This window comes from Mauremys mutica, chromosome 14 (genome assembly GCF_020497125.1).
Source record: "Mauremys mutica isolate MM-2020 ecotype Southern chromosome 14, ASM2049712v1, whole genome shotgun sequence".
NCBI classification, from domain to species: Eukaryota; Metazoa; Chordata; order Testudines; family Geoemydidae; genus Mauremys; species Mauremys mutica.
The window spans coordinates 25,361,527-25,379,293 of NC_059085.1; positions in this window are offsets into that span (position 1 = coordinate 25,361,527).

The window sequence follows — 17,767 nt, forward strand, 5'->3', positions numbered from 1 at the left end:
TGGTTAGCTAGTTGTGGGAGGATATTATTATTATCCTCATTATCATTAGACAAGAATTTTACATTGTTCCTCTTATTTGCTTAGCCTGTGTATTTTCTTTCCAAAAGGGATCCACTAATGTTATGTCATTTTTTGTAAATTCTTAAAAAGAGGAAGAAGAAGGAGGGGGAAAGATGTAATGATCACAATGCTACAAAAGTGATGTCTAATTATGGCCAGGATAAACTGCATTTAATACCTATTTGTCAGCAAAGCAATTTGCCAGATGAGATCTTTAAACCCTTTCCTCATTTTTTTCGTACGCATTATTGTAAATGGTCATATTTAAGAGCCCATTCAAAACAGCTGATGATTTTGCCTTTTTTTTAAATCAATTAGAGAGTGAAATCCATGTTACTGTGATGGGGATTTGATTTTTTTTGTATGCCTCCATGATCAATTGTCTATCAAAAAAAAAAAAGGAATAATCCCTATCAGTGCAGATCCTTGAAAATAGTGTCTGATGGCAGTCTGCAGTATTTTGTTAGAACGGCCACCCAACACCCTCACAGGGCTATATGGTTGTTGTCTGGGTACTTTGTTGCCATCTGCTTGCATTAGCTTCCATGTTGGTGCTTATGACTGCCACTTGACACCTCCCTTGGTCTGGCCACAAACACAGCAACTCCCTGTTTCTGAAAACAAGGCTCTCCCCTGGGCAGAGGCTGAGTCGTAGTGGCATGGTGGGTGTGCCTTCTATGTTATGAAAACTGTGCCATTTGCTTTTGTGAAGAAGGAAGAGTTATTGGGAAGGACTTGTGGGGAACCTGGAGGGGTGATATGTTCCCTTTTTCTCTGGTCAAGGGCCAAATCAGTTTTTTTCCATTAGATCAACTTCAGGCAAGTGTAGCAAGGTGGCCATGCAAGTGTTATCTGGCTGAAAAGCCATTATTTTAATGAACTCAAATAGGATTGTTTCAATATAAGGGTGCTCATCAGTAAGTCTAAAGCTATCATCGGAGTTCTTACACCGCTTCTCTGCTGCGCAGCAGGGATAGGGATTGTGGCTGGAGGAAATGGAGCATGGCTGCAGTATGCTGATTTTCAGCTGTTTTTTGACTTCCTGTGACCATTTCAATTCCTAGGCTGCTCTAAGATAGCCAGAGATTGGCCCAGCAACCAGCCATCTTTAAACCACTTTTGCACACTTGCTCCCTGACTTGTGTTCCATGCCCTTTAGCCACAAAGAAGGCTCTGGATGTATTTTTACAATAACATTTTCTCATTATAAGATACATTTCTTCAGATTATAAGGGTTCCAGCTTCAGTCTTTAACTGGGGAAAAATTGCATCTGTACCCTTCTGAAATCTTTTTGCAGTGAAAGATTTAAAGTCAAATATGTTTCCACACACTTTTCTTGAGAAGGCAGATTTACATATGCATTAGGTTCATTTTATTAGGATACACACACACACACACACACAGAGCAATGACACATCTCATTGATAGAGTGCTGTCTGATAGATAACTCCATACAAAACATATATTTGAAAGGAAAATAGGAGGAGGAATGGAATTAAGAGTCTGTACATAAATGACATAATGTTTTCTGAAGTGCATTGCCTTACTTTGTATTTCTGGGTTAGTCACATAGGCAACAAGTGTTCTGCAACTCCAAGACATTCACTGCTCTACAACAGGACCATGGTGTTCCTAGCCTGCTAAGACTGTCTATTATGCATGTTAGTCAGTTATATACATTTGTTTATCAGTTAGCCTACACAGATTTAAAAAAATAAGCAATGGTGATTTAAACATTGTCTGGCTTGGCATACTTTGATCTTCAGTAACAGAACTCCACATGGGATTAACTCCTATCTTGTATCACTCTAGAGATGCATTTAGGGCACACAGTTCAGATCTGGATTTGTATTTTACAAAGCCTCAGTGTGTTTGAATAGATGAGTTTTAATTTCTCTCTCTATAGACACGGGACAGAACTGTGTAGTTTGGACCTAAACCTGAACTTCCTCAAAGGTTTATTTAGCTCTGGGATTATGGTCCCGGCCCATCTATATCTAACTCCAGTCAATTCGGACTCATTCATCTACAAGCTTAATGAAGACATATGACGGGAGTAGTTAAAAATCCTTCCGGTGATGGGCATTTGTAAAGTTTATAGAATGCTAGTGAATGAGATGCATGGAAAAATTTAGAGGCTGAAATGGACATTAACTTGCGGGGGAGAAATTTAGCATATGAGTTCTGTTTATTGTCCTTATCATGACACTTTATAGATTCTTCTTTGCTTTCCTGCTGTACGTTCTTTTCATGCCCATAGCCTGGGCTCCAGGGTCCTTACATTGGGGAGCCACTCTGTTTTAGGCAGTCCAGTCTCTGTATAGGTTTATGGTAATATTTTTAAATATAATTGAGGCCACCAATTAATTTCACGTGGGCTGTAGAACACCCTTTAATGGGGTGGTGTTTATCCAGTACTAATCTTTGTCACATTCATATCAATGACTTGAGATGAAAGACTCCTTCTATGGTAGCAAATCACCTGAGCTATCCCTTTCCAACTTTGTCACATAAGTCTTTGTTTATTTCAAAACTCTCAGTTGATGCATTCCAGTCTGGTTTTACCTTTTTGGGAATATGGGGTTGGAAGCTAAGAACTCTTGAAATGTAATCCTGTCTCTATACTAAAATCACACAGTGAGTTCGTATAAATCCTTTAACTTCTGTCTCAGGTTTTCCCATCTATAAAATGGGACAATAATATTTATTCATATACCTCAGAGTAAGTGTTGTGAGGATCCATTAATAAATGTTAACACGCTTTAGAGATCGTTAAATGAATACCCTATAATTGTGTGTGTTCCTACGCACGCACAATCATGGCACTATAATCTTACTGTAAATTGGCATTTGCTTGTGCAAATCTGAATAGTTAGGCACCCAACTACTGACATGAGTTAAGGAATTACGTGGCTTCCATGGAAAATTTGGCTATTTGTTTTCTCACAAGGCAGATTTTGACACCTTAAAACCCAGTTTATACAAATGGGCAGAATTCTAGGCTCTACCTGCCCGGTAAGGCTCCAAGATCTCAAGAAACCAGCTAATTGAGGCTGAAGTATCAGCTGGAAGTTGCAAGTGTTTCTGTTTCTTGGATACTGTGCAAAGCCCTATTAGCCCATCAGGGATCGGGGTTGGGGGGCTTCCAAGACTAGGCAGGACCCACCAGTAGCATAATGCTCCACATACTTCTGCCCCTGAGGAGAGGATGAGAGAACTAACCACGTGTGACAGATGTTAAGTCATCTTGCTTAATGCACTAATAGAAGATGCTCAGATGCTACAGTGATGAGCATGGTATAAGAATCTATTTAGAATATTATATGGCATATTATTTTCTGAGTTTATCTGAGCCCAAACAAAGCAAGGCCTACCAGGCTTAGGTCTACACTTAAGATAAAATGTTCATAACTGTCTATCTAAAGTTAGATTGTTAAATCTGTGTACATACATGGGGGTGTGGTTGTTCAGCATCTCTCTAAATCATGCCACTACTTTCGGTGCCTATATATGTGTTTAGTCATCCAACGTTAGCCAATTTTCAGAATTTTTGGCCTTTCGTTTTTAATTTGAAATGGTGTGTGTGTGAAATCTGACTTTGGCAAATTCTCTTTGAAACATAATTTTTCACTTGCAAATGCTATTGCAACAAAAATGAGAACACAGCTTTATTAGATACTGCAACCAAAGCAGACTTTCTGTGATACATATACTTCTGTGCTCAAGTTTTGGAAGAAGAGTAGGGGGAAGGAAACAGTATGTCTGTTCTAAGATATTGTATTGATTTATGGGTGGTATTATTATCTTTCTTCCTTCATAATACATTTTAAAAAGCCTGTATATGACTTCACCTTGGTTTCACTGCTGCTTATAGGCAATTCTCTGGGTATAGCTTCTTCCTTTTTATAGTAAACCCTGATTCTGGAAAATAAAACTGGTTCATAAAAAGAATCAAAAGCTCATCAGCTAAAGCAAGGGTTGGGGAGAGAAGTTTGGTTACTGATTTACTTGTGATGTTTACACTTCTTTAGTGGGCCTTGCAGTCCTGACTCATAAGTAAAATCAGTTAGGCATTTAGGAATGCCATTGCCTTACAAAACATGTCAAAAGACTGTGGTCAGTTAAGAAAAGTCGAGTGCATCTTGAGGTTAACTTAAACAGTGTTGATTAGCATGAGAGGTTTCCATAATTATTTGCAAGAATTTTCACAATTTCTATAGCCAACTATTGATATTCAGAACACAAAACCAGGTTGTTCCACTCAAATCCTCCTGCAATCAATCAATGATACAGTCTATCAAGTGTCTCATTCAGCCTGTAGTCATTACAATCTCCTTTTCCCCCCCCCACTCCTATGGAGACATTTGGGATGACTCAATTTCTCTAATCTTGTAGCATTCCTTCTGTCTTTAGAAGGGAATTTGTAATTGTTGAATTATTCTTAGCCATCCTTCATTTGAAATTTATGTGGTAATTTCAGCAAAAGGCAGACCTTGTACAGCAGTTTTCATCTTTTTCAAGGCTGCTTCTATTTCTTGAAATGCTGGAGGGTTTCCAATTATTCCTTCTGGTCTCTTTGGATGTGAATTGTAACAGATCATCCGAGAGTCGTGGTTCAACATTGTTAAGCTTATCAATATAAATATAATGTTAAACCCTTTTTAGATAATTGGGGCTATGTGTGAAAATGTGACCAATTTATGCATAAATTGGTCCTACACTTGTCTTTTTCCCTTTGCCAGAAAGAATTGCATCGTATGTGGGTTTCAGACTATTCCTTGTCAGAGCTTCTATACCTGTTAACTATTGGTTAGGTTGTTATATTACCTTGCAATAACTGCTTAACCTGATGTCTGTCAGCAATGCAAACAAAATTCATTAAAGCAAACAGATTTCTCGTAGCAGGACTTTTAAGGCCAATGAAAGGTTGATACACCAGACACAACAATGAAGTTTAAAAAAAACTCAGACTTTATTATCTTCAAAATTCAAGAAAATTAAAAATGAGGGTTGATTCATACAGAGAGTACTTAGCCTGTCTTAACTAGCCATCCCAGCCTGTCTAAACTGGCCAATATGTGTTTTGCCCACCCAGCCACTTGCAACTGGAAAGACAATTTCAGCTGCTGCCTTTGAGGACAGTTGAAAATGTGGCCCTACTGGCATGTGTTCCATACCCAGGCGGTATTGTCATAGTATTTCTCAAAGTAGTTTATCTATTTCCCTGTGTTTATTGTGTTCATAGGAGGGTAGCTTGTAGCCGATCAGTATGATGAAGTGAAGTTTAAAATTACATTGAGACTGTGTTTAAGGACCATCATGTAGGTCCAGGGAGAGGGCTTATCCAGCCTGTTCAGGCCTGACTCAGCCCAGGCGATCCATTATTCATGTTGACCGAAGTAGCTAATCATGAGAGCTTGTTTAGGCACAGTGTTCTGCTGCAGTCATAAAGTTAGCATGCTGTGTTGGTGGATGGCCAGCAGAAGGGAATGTTGCAATCTTGGCTACAACTAATGGATTGGACTCAGAGGCCTCAGAAGGAACACAGCATGCACAAGAAGGAACAATGAGTAAAGTGAATAAAGGAAGGGATTTAAGTGGTGAATGATGCATTGTGAATTATTACAAACTAAGCACTATAACACCCTTAAAATGAACACCAGTGGTACTGATGAGTGTTCATTTTAGAACTGTGGTATAAGGATGGTGGATGCCATTATACAAATGTATCTTTTCTGTCACCATTTTGTATATGCAATGTGCAGTTTAAATGCCTCAAATAGGGGAAATAATGCCATTTTACTATAAGATATAGCAGACAACCATAAATATTATAGAAGGAGAGGTCCTCCCCCAGCCAGCCACAGTAAATCCTAAAAATGTCACTTAAAAAATGCAAACACTGGTATTGTAGCTTAATGTTCCCAAAGGCTGCATCTTACAACAGAATTGCTACCATGTTTTGGTCCCTTGTTATAGAAAATGTAATATTTTTAACAAAGGTAGACCCAAGACACAAAGGTTTTGGATTTTAAACCCACCTCTAAGGTTTAGAAGTATTTGACTCTGAGATTTTGATTTAGTCGGCTACAGAAACCACAAGCTTTGTTACAAGTTCCTGGTTCTGATTACAAATCCCCTTGTCCCCTGATGCATTTAGACATGGGGAAAGGAAGGTGTCAGACTGATCTTGAGTTTTGTTTCAGACCCTTTTTCTAGAAAATACTAAATTGACCATATCCTCAGACTGTTCTTGTTCTTTTAGATTATTTTTATTAAGAGGATCATATATTTTAATGAATCCATGTTGAGATGCATCATTACCTATTCTCTAATAGTAATCTATTTAGGACCAAGACAGAGAATTGTTTTGAAATAAGATTACAACCACAGGCAGGGTGACCAGATGTCCTATTTTATAGGGACAATTCTGACTTTTGGGTCTTTTTCTTATATAGGCTCCTATTACCCCCATCCCCGTCCCAATTTTTCACACTTGCTGTCTGGTCTCCCTAACCACAGGTGGTCCCTTGAGCTCATTAAAATATCAGGCCCCAGTTTGCAAATGCTTAAACACATGGGTAGTTTTACTCATGTGAATAGTCCCATACTTAAGTGATCTCAGGATCAAGACCTGAGTTTATTGTGTGGGTTTTGCACACATCACAGCTTGTTGCCCTGGATTTGGAGGTGAGATTTTGGTCCAGAGTGAAACTTTGGTCCATATTCTTTAGGAAAACTACAGAATCTGGGGGTGTGCCAAAAATCCCAACGTAAAAATAAAGCACACTAAAAATAATGCAGATTAGAAGAAGTCTGTTGGAAAAACATTTAGATGCTAGTATATAAAGGAGTTTTGTTAATTGATCATTTTGATGTAGAAAACTGTTCCGTTCTTTCTTTCTTTTTCTTTTCTTTCTTTTTTTTTTTTTTGCAGTACTGTAGTAAAATGCAACTGTTGTAAAATGAACAAATAACTTGGCTCCTTCTGTAACTGGAAGGTACAGTCAGACCTTGCCTATTGGCACTGCAGTAATCTGCAAACTCACACTGAAAATTAATTTGGAGGTTTGCAGTTTATTGTGATCCAGAGCAGCTATGTGGGTGGGTCATTCTGAGTGACATCCTGCTCCATGTTGGGCCTGAGGATGAGCACGTATCATCACTTGGCCACATCTCTGGCAGCAGTCACTGAAGATCTCAGACCGAGATAATCAGCTTTAAAAGGCAGCTGCTGGTGGTGCTCTGAGGGTTGAAGAGTAAGGCCAGAGTCTCACTGCTCCTATTGTAGCTCTGCTATAGCCAAGGAGTTAAGTGGACCAGGAAAACCAGAAACCCTCCAACCTACCCCATTTGCAATAATTCTTAAAGCTGCTATCTTCTTCATGTTCCCTGTAGCATTGAGCCCAGGAGAGGGAATCAAACTGGGATTGTCCCATATTGTCCTCAGCAATACAAAGTTGGTGGCTATCTTTAACTTGTACCATTGTTGGGCCCAGTGCTGTGGGGAGCTTGGGGGAAATGTCAGCTCTCCTAAGAGCAGTAGCTTTTCTCAAGACCTTCTAGCCCCGTTAGAGGCCACCAGGGTATTCCTCTCTGCTCCCATTGCTGTAGCTTAGCTCCGTAAGTACAGTGAGACCCTGAATCGGTCTCTAACCCATTTGTAAGTTGGTTAGCGCTTCATTGAGTGGAGGTACAGGGCAAGTGATGGCTTGCTTTTTCTGCAATGTCCTATGGGAAATTTGCCATCACCAGCACTGGCTCCATCCTATCATTTGCTAGTCTACTAACCTCTTTTATCTACACTCATTCATCAATGCAAATTAGTATGGTTCTATTGTGTAAGGCTTCTTCAGGTCACTTGTATTTACAGCATATTAAAATGTGTCTTTATGAACACTTCTGGATTGGGCTTAAAGAATGTGAAGCAGATGTGAATGGGTCTACCCCAGATAACCCTTTTATGAGACCCACTCTATTAGACATAGATGCTCAGGGCTCCATATAACTTAATTATAAAGCATCAAAATATGAAGTGACAAAAGTGACTAATGAAAGAATGCAATAATGTATTGAAGTTTATTTTATGAAAATGGAATGTTTTCTCCCCTCAGGGTAATCTTACAGTGAAACAGCCCAGCATTTATATTTCAGTAGAATAATGAAAAACAAAAGCAGTTAGCTGAAGTTCTAAATCACAAGGTACCCTGTAAGCAGTATGGTAGGGTAGGCATTTTCGTTCAGTTCAGCCAACAGATTAGCAAAATATTCAGAGGGCATTATAAATGACAATGCAAGCCACCCATTTTATTTTGCTCAAAGCCCTATTGTGCTATATTTCATATGATGGCTTTCTTAGCTGAAATTGACTGGTGCCTTCTCTAAACCATCTGTCCGCTGTAATCTGACAGTGCAGCCAGACATAAGCAATATGCTAATAGAGGAGAAAGGATGGTCTTGTGCTTAAAACACAGGACTGAAATTCAAGATACCTGGGTTCTATTTCCAGTCTGCCATAGATACCCTTTATGAAGTTACTTACTCTGTGCCTCAATTTGCTCATCCGTAGTAATATATGTAACAATACTTGGCTACCTCATGGGGGTGTAGTGACGCTTAATCAATTAATGTTTGTAAGATGCTCTGAGATCCTTGGATGGAAGGCAAAGTGGAAGTGCAAACTATCAATGTGATTAACCAAATGATCTAAGAATGACCTGTGTTTGAATGGATTATAGAAAAGGATGAAAGTCTCCTCAGCCAAAGCAACCGAAGAATTAATCTCAAAATACAGGCCCACCCAGCAGTTTCCCCAACAAATTCTATATCAATGAAATGACAACTAATGGGGTTTGGTAAACTCTTACTTTTAATGTCTTCCAACTGTTGGTGAGCAGTTTTAGACATAGCTTGAAATATTCGGTCCATTGTTTGCTAACTAGTCAAGGTCTATTTTGCCTCATGTCACAATTAATATGTAGTAAGAGGAGTCAAATAATGTATGATTACATATGATGAGTAATTCACTATTTTCCCCATGATCCATGTGAGGAATTGTAGTTGTATTAACAATGGGATATCAATAGAAAGGGTGAAGTATATGCTTCCTTAAAACACATATCTTTTGGAATCAAGCCTGTGCAGTGCATAAAAAGCTTCAGAAAAGAATTTACATCAGTCAGTGTTTTAGCAGTGTTACCAGGCATTATCAATCAAGTCATGAATTCAACTACCTAAGTTCTTTCTTCCCATATCTATTCCTGTTGCCTCCATTATTGTTCCAAATGTATCTTTTGTTGACACATATACCATAGGAAAGTGACCATGCAAGCTTTTCTGCCTACAGAATATATAAAGGAATAGTACAAGCTAAGCAATACCCAGGTACAAACAATAGTAATAACAGAAAGCAAGATCCAACTTTCCTATACAGTAACTTCAGCCAAGTCAGTTAAAGCTAGCTCACTTAGCATTGCTAGAAATATTGTTACTAACTAGCAAAAGAGTTTGATACTAGGATAATAGAATAATGACATTCTAAAAGGTGAACATTAAAATATTTCATCACTACTACTCCTACTGCTGCAGATTTGGATGCCACGTTATAGACATAGAGTGATGACTGGTCAACTTTGACAGATAAAGCATGGCATTAAAAGCATCAGAAGAAATCTAGACAGCTTGATAGTGTGTTATTTGACACCATTGACTGTAGCATGTGACTGAATTAGAGTGTATGATAAAGTTATATATACTTGTCTTCATAAGCAGAAGTTAGTTACAATGAGTTTCCAGGTGTATGTTTAATTTATTTTTATTTATTTCTAATCTACTTGAAGTATATTTTACAGAATAAATGGTTAAAAAGGTTGGGACACAAACATATGAAAACTGTGCTCAAGTGTCAGTGTTTGATAACTAAAATCTGAAATATAATAGTTACGTTGGCAGTGCTTTATGGCCACATGAACATGGGCTTTTAACATTTGGGTAACTCTGCTGTTTGTAGACATAAAAATAAATGGCCCTAAAATTAGTTTAGGGTTGTAGGTTTAGTATAGAGAACTAGTTACAGCTACAAAAATAAATCAGGGGAAAAATATTTCTGGCATCACATCTGCCAGATACATCAAGGAACAGATATTTTACATGCCTGTTCAGTGTGATTCAGGAAACATGCACTCGCCTATGCTAGACTGGTCAGGTGGGCTCACAAAATTTATGTCCTTGGCTCTCCATTTTCTCACGTCTTACTTTATGGCCTACAGCCATACCATTTTGGGCTGAGATATTATCAGATGTTGGAAACTAAACTGTGTCCAGGATGGTCAGTACTTAAACCCTTCAAGCGAAGGTGCAGGAAGCATTATTGGTGAATTGGTATCACTCTTCTTTCTGAGTCAGTAATGAACAAATGCTCTGTTCTGGTATTTTCAGCCATTGCTTTGTTGTAGGTGCTATCTTTCAGGAATATATCAAATTGGAGTCTTGACCATTTAAAGATTTCATGGCACTTTCTGATTGGGGAGAGATTTTATTCTGAGCATCTTAACTACACCCCAATTTGTGTAATTATGTTGTGCCAGCCTAAAATTTCCCCAACAATTTCAACTGTATATGGTATTCTTCTTCACTTCCTATCCCAAACACTGCCTATTGGGTGGAGTTCCTTGGGTCTACCCCCAAATCCTTCTACCATGGTGGGTTGAAGAGATTTCTGGCCATAGGGTTATCAGGGTAGTCAAATTCATTCTGTGGAGAGTACCAAATTCCAATTATAGTTATTGTCCATTATCCAGCTATGGACTAGGTACTACCCTCAATCCATAGCAGTTCTCCCACTTATGTTAATCAGAAGTCTGTAGAAAGATGAAGGCTAGAAGCACATGGCCTTTATGCAGTATATAATTTTTTAGTTATTAACATATTTATTTTTAATAACCTGATTGTTACTTTTGGTATCACTCAGTGGGAAAAGGTACTTAACTTTAAGACCATCACTGTTTCTTCCCTTTGCTTTTCTTCCTTCTCCATCTGTTCTCTGTTTCTATGCACTTTCTTTGCCTTTGTGTTTCTTCCTTCTGTGGTTCCTTCCCAACAGGAACTCCCAATATTCTCCCTCTGTGGGCTTCACCCCTTTCTCATCTGCTAAAATGTTTAGCAGTTAAATAGTTAACACTGACATGCAACGTTTAATAACTGACACTCAATGAGATGCATAGTGGTGGTGGAAAGGGAGATGGTAGGGGAATTCAAACTATTCAGTTGTTGTTTCAGGCTGTCTGTTTTTGCAGACTCAGGAAGATAAAACTGTACCTGTTTACACTGAGCACACATCTAGAAGATTATCTTCTCAACCATATAGGTTAGGAGTTTAACTTTGTAAAATGAAACCTTAGATTCTGCGGAATCTGGGTATGGACTACATTAATATATCCCGTGGGCTTGACCTACCTGCAGGCCTCATGCTTGACACTACTGATGTATTCAGTCCATAAGGTATTTAAAATGTTTGTGAATCCTTCAGGATTAAATGCTCCATGGAAATTTAAGATAACATTTTAGGAGCATAGGAGTTGCCATAATGGAAAAGACAATTGGTCCATCAAGTCTGGGATATCATTTTATTAGTGACTGATATCTCATTCTTCAGTGTGTAAAATGCCCCTATAATGTACCGAGCTAAATTTACGATGGTATACATGGGAGGGGGAACATAACCAATGCGTGTGACAACACACACAGTGATGTGTGAGATGAACTCACTTGCTCATGGCCTTTAGTGCATATTGAGCTTGCTGGAATGATTCAAGTCCGTTTTCCTCAGAGCAGCCCACGAGTTCAGTGTCTATCAATTTACAAGGGAAATTTTAGATTATTGTCACCAGAGCATTACTATCAACTTATCCAAGCTGAATTTCACTTGCCATTAGCTATCATGCTGCCCTGTTGTCATGCCTTTATACCAGCTGTAGTTTATTACAATCCTCCATAGTTTTTACAGTCCAAAATAATATTGTAACCAGCAAATTTCATCAGCTTGCTCCATTTCTCTTCCAAGGGGGAAATTCAGCCCTGTAAAGAGGGCCAGCATGAGGCTCACATACCACTTAAGCCCTAAATAAATTGTAATGGGGCAACTTCAGAAGTTTCACTAAAAACAGTATTTGCATTTCCACAGTGCAACCCTAATAATCTATGATTCTGAAGACTTAAGTGGGCCTTGTGCTGGCTCCCTGTTCATGGTGAATATTACACTAAGGGCATGTCTACACTAAAACCTTAAGTATTTACTGTGGTGGTTCATGTCCACACTACCCTTCTTCGACTGGTGGTGCGTTTCCTCTCCAGGAGCACTTCCGCCAACCTAAGAGGGGCAGTGTGGGGAGTTGAAAGCCCAGGCGCTCAGCTCCACTCTGGGCAGGGGCGGCTCTAGCTTTTCTGCTGCCCCAAGCACGGCAGGCAGGCTGCCTTTGGCGGCGCACCTGCGAGAGGTCCCCGGTCCCACGGATTCGGCGGCACGCCTGCGGGAGGTCCGCCGGTCCTGCAGCTTCAGCGTACCTGCCGCTGAATTGCCGCCGAATCCGCGGGACCAGCGGACCTCCCGCAGGCAAGGCGCCGAAGGCTGCCTGACTGCCGCCCTCACAGCGACTGGCAAGGTGCCCCCCATGGCTTGCCGCCCCAGGCACGCACTTGGATCGCTGGTGCCTAGAGCCGCCGCTGCTGCTGGGAGCCCAGCTGCCTCAAGGGCTCCCCACTCCCTACTGGCTGTTCCCCGACCCCGGCTCTCCATTCCCTGCTCCCCACTGGGAGCCCAGTTGCCTCATGGGCTCCCCACTACGTACTGGCTGTTTCCCCCCCCCCCGGCTCTCCATTCCCTGCTCCCGCTGGGAGCCCAGCTGCTCACCCCCAGGCTCTCGGTTCCCTGCTAACCACTGGGAGCACAGCAGCCTCTGGGGCTCTGACCTCCCCACTGGGAGCGGGGCACTCACCTGGAATCTTGCCTTCCTGCCTGGAGCCAAGCAGCCTCCCAGGCTCCTGGTGTGGAGCAGGGAGCTGGGACCCTGGGAGCAGCCTGGCTCCTAGTGGGGAGTGGGGGTCCTGGGAAGCAGCCCAGATGGGAACTGGGAGCAAGGAGGGGCAGCCTGGCTGGGAGCAGGGAGCCTGGGCAGTGGGCAGCAGCCTGCCTGGGAGCCTGGAGGACTTTCTTGTCAATTTAGAGCCATTAAATTGACAAAAAAAACCAGCCAACAGCCAATGTAAGTAAGCAGTCATCCTAACTACACGGCATAAGCCCTACGTCTCTTGTGGAGGTGGAGTTATTATGAAGGCAAAGTAGGACAGTTACATCAGCAGGAGCAAGCCAGTAGTGTGTACACTGACAGAGTTGAGTTGACATAATCTGCCTTACTTCGACCTAACTGTGTAATGTAGACCAGGGCTAAGTAATTGGTAAATACCATAGGGTCAATCCTGGGGCCAGAGCTGTACACGCAGGCCCTTAGACTCATGTGTAACTCCAGTGACATCAGTGGAGCTCCACACAGGAATAAGGATAGAGATCTGTGCAGATCTGTTTGCGGGATGGGGCCCATATGTCATCAAATGTAAGTACTGTGAATGTATGGATGGTCTGCCATAAACTCTTCCTAAACTATTAGAAGTTGAAATTTGTGCCATATGTAGTGAGAGAGATGATTTCCTCCAGATTTACGGGAATGTCTGAGATTTTACCTTTAACATCAAGGTTGTAAAATATCAATGGTCTCTGTACAGATGGTCTACTAGGACTGTTAAACATTTTTGTTGACTTGATAGAACTGTTTAATTTACAAGGACAAACGATGAATTTTTAAAATAATAACTATATTTACTCTGACTCTATCTGGTAACTCCACTAATGTTAAGATAGTGGGCATGTGCCAATCAGGATTTTGAACAGTATTTGAATTTTTCACGTTTTCCAGTGGCTGCCAAATTGTTGGATAATTTAAACACTTCCCTCCATTCTCTCCCCCCACATCCTCAACCCCCTACACACACACACACACACACACACACACACACACACACACACACACATATATGAATGCTCATATTTTTCTTTTTAAATACATAGGCCAAATCCTGCTTATGTTGAATTCAGAGGAACTACTAGAATGAGTAAAGTGAGCCAATTCACAGTATAGTAGGAATTTAATATATGTAAGGTATACTGAATTTTTAATCAGCCATATATTTGTTACAGAGAAGTGAAACAAATTACAGTACCAGCAGCACACAAAAGCTTATGGCATTCCATTATTCTTAATTAATAGGTAAGCGTAAGGCTTTTTTAATTTATACTGGAGAATATCTTGTTATTAATTTGGTTCCAAATGTGTAAAATATATGAAAGACACAACTAAAACTAGCAAAGTGAACAGTAAAAGCACTTTTTCGTTCATTTTAGTTTACTGGTGTAACCTCTTGGTTTGCCTTGTATTGTTACTGTAATAGGCTTAGATCTGTTTGAAAGATGTGTAACCTTTAATATGGAATGTATATTTTTTGTAGAAAAGTTAATAAAAAACATCTTGACTGGAAAAAAAGTACTGATCGTGAAAAAGAGGTAATGCGTTATGTACCTACAAGTTCTCAGGATCTCTTTATCTAGAATCCGAATCACGAAACTATTGCAAGAAAGATCAATCTGATTATTGCAAGAAGATGAGAGTAAGTAGAGACTAAATTTATTCATATATTGCTAACGCTAGCATTTTTTCTCTCCCCTAACCACATAGGAAAACTACCACCTGAGTATCTTTCCTCAACAGGATTTAATGCCACCCATAGGCCCCAAAGTTAGCAAACTCAGTCTTGATTTCAAGAAGGTAATACCAACATGAGCAATTAATTTTTCTTCTATTCACAAAGCATAATAATGTAGGTTTCAGAGCAGTAGCCGTGTTAGTCTGTACCAGCAAAAAGAACAAGGAGTACTTGTGGTACCTTAGAGACTAACAAATTTATCTGAGCATAATAATGTAGTAATTGTACCTTTCATTTCAGTAGAACTTCTTGAGGATCTCTAAGCTCCCGAAAAAAATATTAATCCAGGATTCAGAAACAAGGCCTAAAATTTAAGCTCCTGAGCCTTGATTTAGTCTCCTAAATAAATAGTCTGGTTGTCAAAGTGTGCTACACACAACTGCTCCCTGTAGTCATCGGGGGAGGTGTGGTGAGCACTCCACACTTTGAACATTAGCCTGCTTGTTTAGGAGCTAACTATGCACTTAGACTTAGACACCACACTGTAGGATGCTGTTTTATTTTTATTTTTTTTAAGTTGACCTTTATGAATTAAGTATCACAACTCCTGTCAGATAATAAAGTTGGGGAAACTGAAGCACAGAAGTCTGGGGTCTGGATTTCAGAGGGGATATGTAGACACAACTGCCATTGATTTCACATGGGAGACTTTCTGCTGAACAGCTCTTCATAGGAGACCTTAGTGTATCTTGTGCCTGTCACACAGGAATCCTGTGGCAAAATTAGGAATTCTAATCTCATTTGCAGTCTTGTGTTTTAACCACAGTACGGAATCCCATAGAATCATAGAAAAATAGGGCTGGAAGGGACCTCGAGATGTCATCTAGTCCAGCCCTGCACTCAGGCAGGACCAAGTATACCAAGACCATCCCTGACAGGTGTTTCGCTAACCTGTTCTTAAAAACCTCCAGTGATGGGAATTCCACATCCAATGCAGGGGCAGGTGACAAAATCTCACAGATAGGAATGCAAAAACAGAGGGCTAGATGTTGGGGAGGGGGATGGAGAATGGAAAATTACAGTAAGGTCATAGCTGCAACAAGAGGGAAAACAGTGGGGGATTCTATTCACCATCTTAGAGTGCGTAAACTAAATTATTACTTTCTTGGCATCACTGAGACTTGGAGGGATCTATTTAAACTAGATTCTGACTAATGGAGGAACTAGTTTTGAATCTGAAGGCTGAAGGCAATTTGGGTGAAAATGACCATGACACGATAGATTTCATGATTCTAAGGAAAGGACAGAGTGAGAGCCGCAGAATAAGGACAATGGACTTTAAAAAAGAAGACTTTAACAAACTCAGAGAGCTAGTGGATAAGGTCCCATGGGAAGAAAATATAAGAGAAAAGGGAGATCAGGAGACTTGGCAGTTTCTCATAGTATTAAAGGTGCAACAGCCAACTATCCCAATGTGAGGAAAAGATGGAAAGAATAATCAGAGGCCAATATGACTCCAGCAGAAACTCTTTGATGACATGAAAATCAAAAAGGAATCATACAAAAAGTGGAAATATGGATAAATTGCAAAGGATAAGTACAAAATAGTAGCACAAGACTGTAGGGGCAAAATCAGAATGACTAAAGCACAATATGAGTTAGCAAGGGACATAAAAAAGCAATAAGAAGAGGTTCTATAAATACAAGAGAAAGGTGAAGGAAAACGTAGGTCCTCTACTATGCAGAGAAGGAGAGTTAATAACAGGTGACATCAAGAAGGCTGAGATGTTTCATGCCTATTTTGCTTCAATCTTCACTATAAAGGTAAATTGTGACCAGATACTTAACACAATTAATATTAACAACAAGGAGAAAGGAACACAAAACAGGGAAAGAACAGGTTAAGGAATATTTAGATCAATTACGTGTATTCAAGTCAAGTCCTGATGAAATTCATCGAGAACTAGCTGAAGCAATATTGGAACCAATAGTGATTATCTCTGAGAACTCATGAAGGACAGAAGAGGTCCTAGAGGACTAGAGAATGGCAAACATAGATACTATCTGTAAAAAGGGCAACAAAGAGGACTGAGGGATTATAGACCGGTTAGGCTAACTTCAGTACCCAAAAAGATACTGGAATAAATGATTAAGCAATCAATTTGTAGGCACCTAGACCAGGGGTTCTCAAACTTCATTGCACTGTGACCCCCTTCTGACAACAAACATTACTACACAACCCCAGGACAGGGTTCCGAAGTCCGAGCCCACCCAAGTCCCTGGGGACCAAAGCTGCCCCAGGGCTTTTGCCCTGGGCAGGGGGCATGTAACCTTATCCTCCCTACCCAAGGCTGAAGCACTTGTGCTTTCACTTCAGCCCTGGGTGGTGGGGCTTGGGCTTTGGTTTCAGTCTGTGGCCCCAGCAAGTCTAACACCAATCTTGGCGACCCCATTAAAATGGGGTTGTGACCCACTTTGGGGTCCTGACCCATAGTTTGAGAACCCCTGACCTAGAGGATTAGAGTGTTGTAATAGCCATCATAGGTTTGTAAAGAACAAATCATTCCAAACCAATCTAATGTCCTTTTGACAGGATTACTGGCCTAGTGGATTGGGGGAAGTTGTAGATGTGATGTATCTTGATTTTTAATACAGTTTTTGACACAGTACCACATGACATTCTCAGACACAAACTAAGGAAATGTGATCTACATGCAATTACTATAAGGTGGGGTGCACAGCTGGTTGAAAGACCATATCTAGAGAGTATTTATCAATAGCTTGCTGTGAAAATGGGGAGACATATTTAGTGGGGTGCTGCAAGAGTCTGTGTAGGGTCCAGTTCTATTCAATGTTTTGATTAATGATTTGGATAATGGAGGGGATTGTATGTGTATAAAATCTGCAGATGACACCAAGCTAGGAGGGGTTGCAAGCACTTTGGATGACAGGAGT